The sequence below is a fragment of the Capsicum annuum genome, chromosome 6 (genome assembly GCF_002878395.1).
Source record: "Capsicum annuum cultivar UCD-10X-F1 chromosome 6, UCD10Xv1.1, whole genome shotgun sequence".
Lineage (NCBI taxonomy): Eukaryota > Viridiplantae > Streptophyta > Magnoliopsida > Solanales > Solanaceae > Capsicum > Capsicum annuum.
Window position 1 is genome coordinate 11,620,018 of NC_061116.1, and position 12,584 is coordinate 11,632,601.

Here is a 12,584-nt window from a genome sequence, read left to right on the forward strand (position 1 = left end):
AAAATACAGAATACATGCAAATAGATTATATAGATTACGAATTAGAAAGTGAAGATAGTATATATGAAACTTCGGAGAATGAACCAGATAATGAAATAGATATTAATTTAGATGAATCAAATGACTGAAGAAGATACAAAAATAAACCAAATGACTGAAGAAGATGCAAAAATAATAACAAAGGAAGAATATTTAAATGAAGAAGGAACAGATCAAAAAATAATATTTGATAACAATATATTTGACGAAATAAAAGGAAAAAAATTAGATTTAAGTGTAGAAAAAATATTTAAAATACCAACACTAAAAAATATATTTAGTAGACGAAAAGAAGAATACTACGTAGTAAGCTAGAAAGAACATGTAATAGACTGTAGATATGCAAAAGGAAGAACTAGTATACCACTAGTAACAAAAAGAATAATTAATAAAGAAATAAATGATATAAAAAGTAAAGACCCAATGAAATATGTACACCTTGGAGGAACAGAGATATTGATAAAAGCATGTTTTAGAGAAGGAATAGATACACCAATAAAATTATATTTAGCAGATGATAGAATTATAAAACCTATAGAAAAAAGTATAATAACTGCCATAAGAGGAAATTTAATATACCAAAATTTTAAATTTATAATAAGTGTGAATTATTCAGAAGCAATAACAGATAAAAACATAGATAAATCATTAGTATTAAATTGGAAAATATCAGTAATAAAACTAACCCCAGGAAGTAAAATATTTACAGCAAAATGTAAAAATCTATATGTATTAACAACAAAACATAAAATAAGGGGGAAAAATAAAATTAATAAAATACAAATAGAAAGTCCTTTCGAACAATTTGTAAAAACAATTGATAATAATGATTATAGTTACAAAGACATAGATATAGAAGAAGATTTATAAATAATAAATGATAAAATAAGCATAACAAAAAGAATAGCTTATGAAAAAACAGAATCATCAAGCTCATCAAAAAGAACAAATTATGAAACAACTTCAACAGCTAATTTAACTCAATATTACATAACAGGAACAATAAATGAAAAAGAATATTTAATACTCTTAAACACAGGACAAGAAGAAAATTATATAGCAAAATATCTAGTAAAAAATGAAGAAATAAAATCTAATAGTAATATATGCCCAAATCTACCAAGGAGTCTAATAAACATTAAGGATACGACAGAAAAAGAAATAATAATAGGAGTTAGAAAAATAAAAATAGAATTTGAAATAAAGAAAGATATGCAAAAAGCAGACATAATATTAGGAATAAAATTGTTAGAACAAGTAAAATCATACAATATAGAACAAACACAATTATCTATAACATATAATAAAGAAAAATTATTAATAAAAAGAGTTTTGACATGATATGAAAATATATGTACTTGTAAAAATAATAGTAGAAGGATATTATAATAGGTATTATACACCTATAATAGATACAGGAGCAGAAGCAAACTTATGTAGATACAACTGTTTACCAGAAGGTAAATGGGATAAGCTAAAAATACCAATAGTAGTCAAAGAATTTAATAATGAAGGAAGTTTAATTACATATAAAGCTAAAAATGTAAAAATACAGATATGGATAAAATAATAACAATAAAAGAAATCTATAATTATGAACTAACATCAAAAGATATGCTTTTAAGAATGTCATTTTTAGATAAATTATACCCACATATAATAACTAAAACAGATTGGTGGTTTCAACACCATGTAAACAAAAAGTAAGAGCAAAAAGAGTTATAAATAAAATTAGAAAGAAAACTGATTGGATAAAAGGCAGTGAAAAAATCACGCAAAAATTAATAAATGTAAAAAATACAGAAGACACAATAGAACTAGTCGTATTTTCGATAAATAAAAAAGAAATAATTATATTTTCAGTAGATAAGGTAGAAATAATAAAGAAAAGATTAAGACAATTATACAGTGAAGATCCATTAAAAGGATGGGAAAAACATAAAACTACTGGAAAAATTGAGCTAATAGATAAAAATAGCATAATAACCCAGAAACCATTAACATATAATTTTGATGATTTAAAAAATTTTAAATGTATATAGATGAATTATTAGACAAACAATATATACGAAAAAGTAATAGTAAACACAATAGTCCAGCATTCATAGTAAATAAGCATAGTGAACAAAAAAGAGAAAAAAGTATAATGGTCATTGATTATAGGAACCTAAATGCAAAAATTATGACATATAATTATCCAATACGGAATAAAATATTAAAAATAAGACAAATACAAGGATATAATTACTTTAGTAAATTTAATTGTAAATCAGGATTTTACCATTTAAAGTTAGAAGAAGAATCTAAAAAGATAACTGCATTTACAGTACCACAAAGATTTTATGAATGGAATGTGTTACCATTTGGATACAAAAATGCACCAGGTAGATATCAACACTTTATGAATAGTTATTTTAAATAATTACCTAATTGTATAGTATACATAGATGATATACTACTATATACAAAAACTAAAGAGGAATATTTAAAATTATTAGAACAATTTACAGATATAATATAAAAATCGAGAATAAGTTTAAGTGAAAAGAAAGTCGAAATTATGAAAAATCAGATAGAATTTTTAAAAATACAAATAGATAAAAGCGGAGTAAAAATGGAACAACATATAGTACAAAAAATAATAAATTCAAAAGAAGAATTAGATACAAAAAAAAATTACAATCATTTTTAGGATTAGTAAACCAAGTAAGAGAATATATACCAAAATTAGCAGAAAACCTAAAGCCATTACAGAAAAAATTTAAAAAAAATGTAGAATATAATTACAACGAAGAAGATAAAAAATAAGTTCAGAGAATAAAAATACTTTGTAAAGAATTACCAAAATTACAATTCCTAGATGAAAATAAAAAATTTACATATATAGTGGAAGCAAATGCAAGTGAGTATAGTTATGGAGGAGTACTTAAATATAGATATGAAGAAGAAAAATTAGAACATTATTGTAGATACTACTCAGGTACGTTTAATGAAACAGAGATAAAATGGAAAATAAATAGAAAAGAATTATGTTCATTATATAAATGTTTATTAGCATTTGCGTCATATATTGTATATAACAAGTTTATTGTATAAACAGATAATACATAGGTACATTGGTGGTTAACAAAGAAAATACAAAATTCAGTTACAACAAAGAAAATTCGGAGACTAGTATTAAATATATTAAATTTTATATTTACAATTGAAGTAATCAAAACTAACAAGAATGTCATTGCAGATTACATATCAAGACAAAGCTACACAGACTGATATAATAGAAGATGATGTTTTAGAAAAGATACTCAAAACCCTAACTACGCTTTCAATGAAAGTGGACAATATGGGTAATGAAATAGAAAAGTTGAAGTCTAAAGCTATGAATCAGCTAACTCAGTAGTGTGCAGAGTTATGTCGATCGGAAGACAACAAAATTCCAGAGCTAAAAGGAGACGTTGGGACACTCCATAAAACCCATAACGTTTATCAATCTACAATTGCAGGTACAAACAAAGGAGTTAGTGGACAAAAATATCAGAACATGAACATGAACAAGATATTTGAAAAACCATTTATACCAAAAATACAAAAAGACCCTGTAACGACCTAAAAATTTGATGAAATATGGGAAATTTGTGATTTTGTGTGATTTGACTGTTTTATCCCTCTCCATAGTTGCATTATGGTATTTTTGAGGTGTGGGGGTGGTTGACATGATTTTTGATGCATTTTGGTATCATTTATGCAATATTGTAGTTTTTGATGGCTTTAAGAGTTATTTTAGACTTATGTGGATATCTTTTGATCCGTGTGATGGATGACCGAACGGATTGCGCCAGCAGCTCCGGAATATCGATTTTAGGCTAGGTAGACCTTGGGTTTCGGTCCTGGTGCACCCGAGCTCACTTCGGCCTATTGGACGGAAAGTTGAAAAATTAAAAAGTTGGGTGTGGGACCCACTTTTAGTTGAAACGACCTCGTATAGAAAATCTGACTTCGCCAACAGATCCAGAATATCAATTTTAGTGTGTTAGCATGTTTGGTATGATTTTACGGCTTTTAAATCTCATTTCGACCCTCGATTTGGAAAATTATGATTTCGGATCTCGGGGGTCAATTTTGTGAAAACAAATTTTTCTGGAAAATCTGGTATCTTCATCGCGTTCGGAATGTCAAATTTAGTGTGGTTTCATAGTTCATTTGCATAAATCGGACTCCGAACGAATCTCGAGCACCCCGTCGAAGTCCATTTCGAGTTAGAATAAAAAACTGCTCAGTTATGCAGAAAAATCCGCAATATATATATAGCAACTTTTTGACATTTTTGGCCCATTTTGCTCATTTTTCATCTTGTCTCTTGAGAGTTAAACTCTAAATATTTTGGGAACTTAAAAGTGAAGTTTGTGAGAGCTTAGGAAGCTAGATTAACAAATATTTCTTGATTTTAATTACGGATTTAAGGTAAGAATTCATCTTAGAAATTTCTTGATAAATTTTTCAAAACTCCAAAAATCTTAGGGCATGGTTTTAAACCCAAATTTCATCTCCTTTTACTTGAATAATATTTCTATCTTATAATTACTAGTTTTCATCAATTTAATCTTCAACTTCAAAACAACTCCTATTCTTGATTTTAACCCGGATTTCAAGAATTTTACCCGGTAAAGCTCAAAAATGATTTTTCTTCTATTTGAACCCCGTTTTTCAGTCGATTTTACTTGGGTTTTTAGATGTAGGTTCCTAAAAATATGGAGAACATATTTTTGAAGTAAAGTTCTAATTTTGCCCTTCTTTTTCGGAAACCTATTTTGGGGGTCCGTTTTGATCCCGAACCAAAAGTAGTCAATATGGGCGTCGTTGGTTTTGTTTTGACGCGTAGATTTCATATTTGATATTTTTAGTAGAGTTCGGGATTGTTCGTGAAAAGTAAGGTCGCGGGTTCAAGTGTAGCGGACCGGTTTCGGCTTTCGAGGTAGGTTATGGCTTAACTCTTCAGACTGGGCTAAGTAGTAAATGATGGTACAAAATGCATGTTAAGGGTGGGAACTAATCATGAAAAATGGCTATCTACGTGTTGTGCCCGTGTGGGGGCCTATATGTGATGTAATTGTCGAAATTAAAATATTATGTGATATGTTTGACCGTGTGGAGTCCTATATGACATTGATAGCCTTGAATACATGTGAGTAATTGTATTGTATTGTTTAATGTGGTACCATGGGTGTATTGTGATTATATCCATACTTTACTGGCATATGAGACATGTGAAAATTCATGGATGAAATGAAAATAACGAGTGAATATTGGCTCATGTGGTTGTGGAAATGTATCATTGTGGTTGGTTGTGGAAATATATCATGTGGTTGGTTGTGAAAATACTTATTGTGATTGGTTGTGAGCATTACATCTTTATATCATACTCATTCATGAAATATTGGTACCACTGTGGCAACATCTGAGAAACACTGACAACACTTTTTTTAAAAATATCGTAACACCTTATAAAACTCTTTTTAAGGGATGTGCCAAAAAGGAGATATGAGATATGTGGATTGTATATGGGTTGACGAACTCCCCATGGGTCCTACGTCGGGAAGCTTTGGCTCCATAGGTGTATACGGGGATTATGCGACGATCCCGGAGGTTGTGCGACAACCTCGTGCATCATCATCATCATCATTATCATATACATTGCACTTACTTTATTGTGTTTATATTGTGTTCTATTGCCTAATTGACTTGTCATCTATGTATTTGTCTTACATTTCTTTACTTGTATTTGATGATCTTGTATTTACATGTTCTCTCTTGCTCTATTTTATATGTAACATAATCTATACTTGTGTGCTATATCTTGATGTGTTTTTGCAATATATGTGAGATATATTAGAACTGTTAGTGCAAGCGGTGTGGGCTACCGTTGTGGGACATTTTCTGATTGCAGGTGACGTGCCCTTAGTGTATATTTTGTATGCCTTATTTACTACTTTGCTTAGTCGGCCTATGATACCTATTGAGTACAAGTGAACCGTACTCATGCCTACTGCGCTATTTCGGTGCAGGTCCTAGCTCGAGTGCGCCTCAGCTTACTTGGTTCGGGTTGGACATTCATGAGTCTGAAATTCACCTCTATCTTTCTATACTAGTTATGTCTTTATTAGTGTTCGGAGACAGTTATTATTCCTTTGTGGTTATTTTTTGATGTATTTGACTCTGGAATTGTATTAGTAGTTCTTACACTATTGACACCTGGTTTTGGGCATGATTGGTGTTTTGGATAAGTTCTTTCCGCATTGTTATGATTATTTATATGGTTCGGCTTCATTCTAAAAGCCTTACCTTAGGTATTTCTGTATTTTTCTTTATTCGTATCAGTTTGGGTGATAGGCTTACTTGTCAAGGTAAGCTGTGATAAGTGCCATCATGACCCTCGTTTTTGGGTCGTGACAGACCCATTGTTCATACCCCCACAAACTACCACATATCGAGAAAGTTTAAACCAAGATAGAAAAGCCTATACCACATAATCCGAGCATACATAGAAAATATCCACAAAATACAGACTTATCTAAACCTTAAACCCAGAGCCACAGATATCCAAGAACCAAACACAAACTATATAACCCAAAGATTACAAGGTTACAACAAGTTAATCGCACTACCGAAAATCAATCCTAGCTTAGTTAAAACTTGTTTCAGTTATGGATTATTAAATACCGTATACACCCATAAAAGAAATGAACTAACATATATACCAGAATTATATAGAGCATTCATCACTTATAAAAGAATAACCAAAGAAAATATATTTTTTATAAAGTTTTATACTGCACCAGCAGAGATATTATATAACGAGATCAAACCAATTACACAAATTGTAAAAATGGGATTAACCAGAGATATGATTATACCGGAAGATATTGTTCAATAGCCAGAAATATCTAAAGTTGAGATACCTGATTTTTATGCAAATAAACGAATTATTGCAATATCTTCAATTGTCCAAGAATTAGCAAATAACTACCTAAATGGAAACCCAATATGGAGTTATTATTCAAACGATCATCAAATGATTTATTCAAATTCAAGGGAACTACGACAGTCAGATATGGAAGAAGCTAGACAATGGATTTTGACACTACTTAATCCAGAAAAACAACCAACTGCAAGAGCAATTAGAAAGGGATTTATTTCAGAAAAATTATTAACAAGATATTGCAAGTTAATTGGACACAAATATCCAGACCATATATGTTCGAGATGTAATGGAGAAGATAATATTATCCCAGAAGTTCAACTGAAATAGAAGAAGATAAGGACGACAGCTGAAAGATACATGACAAAAGATAGAAAAACACGGAGCAATAATAGAAAGATAAGAAGACAAAACATTAAAATATGAAAATAACATATGGAAAATAAGATAACTTTGAGAAATATGAAATACGTAAATTATGTAAACATTTACTATTCTTTTTTGACTTATTATATAGGTCAGACTAGCCTTTTTTACTTTTCTTGTTTTTTTGGCACTTACCATTTTACTTATTTTTTTACAAGTGTAAAGTCGTAGGACCTAAGATCATTATTAATCTTTTAATCTTTGACAGATGTAAAGTTAGGAATAGTAGATAGCTCTTTTCCTCCTATAAATATGTAAGTCATCCGGCTAAGTTAGAGGCAAGACTTTCATGTGTTGAAAGCAAGTCTTCTCTCTTGTACACAAATAACTTTTGAATATTTAATAAAAATAGATATATTTCAAAGGAAAAGCTATGGATGAATTAAGACCAGAATTATCAAACCTACCAGAACAGGTATTTTCATTAATGATTATGAATAGCTAAATTCATAAATTCCTAACAATCATAATATGATAAAATAAGTTCACATTAGTTACTATATAGTAGAATTATTCGAAGAATAATATGTTACAAAGTTTATTAGCAAAGAGGAAAAGGAGAAAAATTCCTAAGAACTATGTCATCCTAAAAGTGAAACCGGTGAGGCAAGAAAGCCATGATAGGGGAGTAACCAGTGTAGAGACATTGTTTAAGGGAAAAGTATCCAGATTACCATGCTAATAGTGACAGAGTAACATAATTATTTAAGAATAATCTAGTACATAGTAATCTAAGATGATCATATTTTGTTATGTATATGATTGGAAGGAATATTTTGAAATAACATCATGTGAAAAAGAATGACTACCTACTTATCCGATGAAATAATAGATAAATTTAAAATACTTGTTTTGTATGTACTTAAGGATATAGAAATTGTAGATATAAGAAAAATCATATGGGAAAAAATATTTGACAAATATTTTTTTACTAGAATAAATTATATACCACACCTACCTAACTACTCTTACAAATACCTTCTTTTTCTAATTCAGCAATCTTACTATTTTTAGTTTTTTCTATTTTTCGTATTTCTTCTGTAGTTTGTAGTTTTATATTATCTATTTCTTTTTTCCTATCTATTTCTTCATTTTCTTTTGTTATTCTTATCATAGCTGTTAATTTATCTTATAATTTTAATTCTTTCTTATATCGTCTTCCTAAATTTGAGAATACTATTCTTATTTTTAATCCTTCATGGTTTTCATATGTTTTTTCATCTATTATAAATTCTTCTTTGTTTATTTTATCTACTTGATATTGTATAGATCATGTTAATACATGTATTCTAAAATATCTATTTGTGATTCTAAATATGATATTACTTCCTTAGTATCTTCGACTTTCCCTTCTTTGCATAGTCCATCTGCTAGTATGGTGAAGGTGTGCACATCTGGATAAATATTAAGGTTCACCATTTCAGAGTAAATAGTCTTAACGTTTTCCCACTGAAAAAGCTTACACAATTCATCAATTAATGAATTATATGTCACTATGTCAGGAGGAACATTTTTCTGCTTCACCTCATTCAGAAGGTTAATAGCAGTATCTAAGTTTCTATCTTTGCAGAGGGCACGATAACAATGCTATAGATGAATACATTGAGCTTAGTATCCCCTTGTTCCATAAATGGCTTGGTTGGGCTTACAAATATTCTCTCTGGCCATTTTTTAAAACAATTCAACAGCATCTTTGAGCTTATTTTGAGCAAATAATCTCCTTAACATGGTGTTAAAGGTGATGACATTAAATGAAATGTCAGTCTTCAAGTAAATGGGTAACACCGAAAATCCACAATCAACATGATGCATTAAACCATAACTATTAATCACATTATTCAAATGAATCCATCAATTGGAATGGCCAATTTCCACATTTCTCAAAAAAAAAAAAAAAAAAAAAGAAACGACTGAAGAGTAATGCTTCATAGTTAGCATAGTCTTGAATAATTTATAGAAGTCAACAACAGAAGGAAGAGGCTTCATTCTCACCATTCTATAGAAGAAACTAATAGCTTCATCTAAACATTACCAAACATGCGTTGTGGTGCAGCGGATGGGGCTATTACACCCACCCTTAATCAGAGGTTCGATCCTGAACATGGAGAAAACTCCGTTGGGAGCGCTACCTCCAAATGGGGTCCCACCTGACGCGAATCTGAATTAATCGGGCTCCAATGCAGGTACTAAATACCGAATGAAAAAAAAAAAAAAAATCATCTAAACATTTGACTTCTTTGTCAAAATTGATGTGTAATCTAACTTTAGCCTTCACCTAAAAGTATCAAGAAAAGAATGAGAAATGAGAAAAGGGAATAATAGCATTGCATCTGCTTAGAGAAATTCTGGTCACATTTGTGCAACTAACTATCAATTTTGGTGTGCCCTAATTTTTGCAGACAATTTCTCCGGCAAATAATCATGGGGAAAAGTGAAAACGGTAAAGGAATAAAGCCTTAAAATATCCTCCAACTATTTTGATTTTGACTAAAAAAAAATACCCCTCTATTTATTTTATTTTTTTTGACTTACAAATACTCTCTGTTGTTTTTTAACTCACAAATATTCTTATTTTAATAGAGTGCCACCTAACGTACAATATAAAAAAAAATTACCACATGACCAGGTCACATTAGCATTTCATTAATATCCAACCGGCCCACTTAACCATCCAACTTAACATCCCATTTAATACCTGCACCGAATTCATCTTCAAAAAACTAACACGTCTTCACTTAAACTCTTCCAAAAAATCGATGCAGACTAAAAATTTTGAGGAAAATGAAAACCTTTAGTGCATGAGTTGAACTTTTTCATATTTTTTGACATGATAAAGACGGGTCAAGTTTCAACCCATGTACTAAGGACTTTCTTTCTCATTAAATTCCTAGTCTTCATGTATTTTCTTCGAAAGAGTTCAAGTGAAATGAAGGGTGGATCTATCTTTACCCTTTACTTGTGAAGACAGGTTGAATATTTGAAGATGGATCGAGTACGGGTATTAAATGGGCTGTTAAGTTGGATGTGGTTCGACTAGGTATTAAATGGGATGTTGATGTAGATTGGCCATGTGACAACTTTTTTTCATTTGGTGTGTTTGGTGGCACTCCATTAAAGTGAAGAGTATCGGTGGTTCAAAAAATAAACTGAGGGGTATTTTTTAGCTAAAAAATAAATGAAAGGTATTTTTGAGACAAAAAATAAATGGAGAATATTTTTGCTCCATTTCGAATAATTCAGGGGTAGTTTTAACCTTTTTTCATAAATGAGATGCTGATATAGATTAGCCATGTACCAATTTTTTTCTACCTAGTATGCTTGGGGGGTGGCACTCCGTTAAGGTGAGGAGTAGTTTTCAACCAAAAAATAAATAGAGGGGTATTTTTTAGCCAAAAAATAAAAGATATATTTTTGCTCCATTTCAAATAGTCCAGGAGTAATTTTGACCCTTTATTGTTAAAAATAATACAATTATTTTATGTTAATGGGTTAGGGTGTGGGTCGAGTTTTATGTTAATGGATTAGAATCTTAATTTCAAACTTAATTAATATTTGCTAGTTTGACTTTGACAATGTGGACCTTTAAATTTCAATAAAAAATCACATGGCATGAATGGTTTTGCAAAATTATAAAATCAAGTTGTTAAAATATAAATGGACCATTTATGTAACAAATAGTGGCATAAATGAGTTCAACTCTTTACAAATAATATAAGTTCAACTCAGAAATGAGGTTATACGGGATAAAGTGAGAGTGACTTTTGTAGAAGACAAGATGCGTTTAGTAAGGTTGAAATGATTTGGGCATATGATGAAGAGGGGCACGGATGCCCAGTGCGGAGGTGCGAGAGGTTGGCTATGAATGAATTCAGGGAAGATAGAGGTTGATCGAAGAAATATTGGAGGAAGGTGCTTAGACATGATATGAAATAATTACAGCTTGCCGAGAATATGATACTAGGTAGGAAGATGTGGAGGATGCATATTAGGATAGAAGGTTAATAGGAAGAGGGCAAGTAGTTGTAGTGTCTCATGGGTAGTATTTTGTTCTTGGAGTTTTGGGGTGTTGTTTGTGGTTTCGGGTAGATTGTTGAGGGATATTATTTGGTGATAATCTTATTTCTGTTATTATCTATTATTTTGTTACTATCTATTATTTTGTTACTACATTTTGTTTCTTGTTCTTATATTATTTTTTTCTACATTGTTTGATCTCAAGTCGGGGGTGTATCCGAAACAATCTCTCGACGTCACTTCTAAGGTAGTGGTATGGACTACATACATTCTATCATCCTCAGACCTCACTATGTAAGAATGTAAGAATATACTGGGTATGTTGTTTAAATGTCTACGGATTTCTTAATTACAAAATTCATCGCATGCTTTTTGAATGATAGGACAATGATTCTTATCTCTTGCTTCTTATTAATGAAATGAAATTAGTCTTTAATGCTAGTAAATATAGATTAAAAAAAATATGAATTCATTTATATCATCACAACTTTAAAATAACCTTCCATATTGATATAGTCTCCATCTCATCCCCACAAAGTAAACATACTAATCCTAAACGGTCAATTTGTAGTGAGTAGCCTTGTATACGTAGTGAGCCAGCATATAAAGTTATCTTTGGGCATGACTATTCTTCTCCATCTCCCATCCTCAACCTATATCCACTTCGAATGATATATCGTCCCGAGACAGATAGCCATCCATTATGCATAAAATTTCCACCTTCTTTCAAAAACAGCAAAAATCTTGGAAGCATTCATGATCCCACCATTTTGTGTCTTCAAGTACATTTGGTTGCAACGTTTCTAAATCTATTTTACTGGAGAGCTTATTGCAGCAGTTTTTACTTTAAAATATTGTAGAGACCATTGCAGTAGATCCTTATGCAATGATTATTTTATGGTATTGCAATGATTAATCGGTCTATTCAACGGCTACTTATGTCTATTGTAACTTTTAACACTACTGCGTCAGTGTTGTAGGGTTATTGCAACGTTTATTATACGTCTAATACGATCATTTCTTATAACGTTGCAACAACTATTGTAGGGCTATTACAACAATTACTTTTCGTGGCAAAGTCAAGATTTTTACAAAGAAGGTTCAAAATATGATTTAAGAAACACACGAA